The following is a 1,159-nucleotide window of genomic DNA, read 5'->3' as shown; positions in this document are numbered from 1 at the left end:
TCGTTCCTTCTCCAGTTGAGATGAGTCTGGGAGTGTCTGTGTTGTGAGTATTGGCTTTGAGTGGTATTAGTGGGTGGGTGATGTTGATTGTTTGTGGTCATGGGGTTGCCCTGGTGGAAACTTCCTTGTTCTTGATGTTGAGGCTCCCTCATTCTCAGATAAGAATGAGGTCTCCATGGTGGAAATTTAGCATTTACTGCAGCGGACAACTCTATGTTTTGCTGCGGTTGATGGTGCATTTGTTTGTGTTGGTCCTTGAACGCATTTACCCCTTCAATGTTTGCCACTCCTTCTTCTGAGATTGTATTTTGTGGTTTCTCAAATGATTGTTGGTTGTTGACTCCTTTGTCATTGAGGTCTGCAATTCCTTGGGCAGTTGTTGTTGCTTTGAGTAGGCCATCTGAGAAGTAGTCCACTGCTTTTCTTGTTTCTGGGGTTAATCCTTCATAGAAAGCTCGGAAGCCCACTTTATCAGTTGCTTTCTTGTATCTTTCCCAGGCCTTGAAGAGTGGTTCTTCGTCCCCTTGTGTGAATAGATGTTCCTCTTCTTTCGGCTGGATGATCTGTTTGGATGGGGTGAATTTGGCCAGAAATTTGGTGACCAAATCATCCCAACTAGTGATACTTCCTTGAGGAAAAGTTTCAAACCATTGTGCAGCTTCACCCTTTAATGAGAAAGGGAATAACAGGATCTTGTAAGTGTCCTGATCTGAACCATCGGTTTTGACAGCATTACAAGTTCTCAAGAAAGTAGATATATGCTGTTGAGGATCCTCCGATGGATTTCCATCATAAGAACAATTGTTCTTGATGAGTGTAATGAGTGGTGGCTTCATGTCATGATACTCCTTGCTTGTAGAAACTTGATTTCCTGTGGCATGCGATCAATCAAGAGGAATAAACGGCAGCACACTTGAGGATTAAATGAAGTTAGTTAAAATAAACAGTTAGCAAATTGATAGAGGCAATTTCTCAAACAGTTAGTATGTTAGTAAAAAGATAAAGAAAAAGTGCTTGATCTAGACCTCCACTTCACTTAATCATTGTCAATCTATTTCAATCCCCGGCAACGGCGCCAAAAACTTGATGGTGTTTTTACGGAAAACGAATTTTCCAACACACAAATCCAACCGGCAAGTATACCGGGTCGCATCAAGTA

Source organism: Arachis duranensis, chromosome 4 (genome assembly GCF_000817695.3).
Source record: "Arachis duranensis cultivar V14167 chromosome 4, aradu.V14167.gnm2.J7QH, whole genome shotgun sequence".
NCBI lineage: Eukaryota > Viridiplantae > Streptophyta > Magnoliopsida > Fabales > Fabaceae > Arachis > Arachis duranensis.
Note: the sequence above shows the minus strand (reverse complement) of the source record.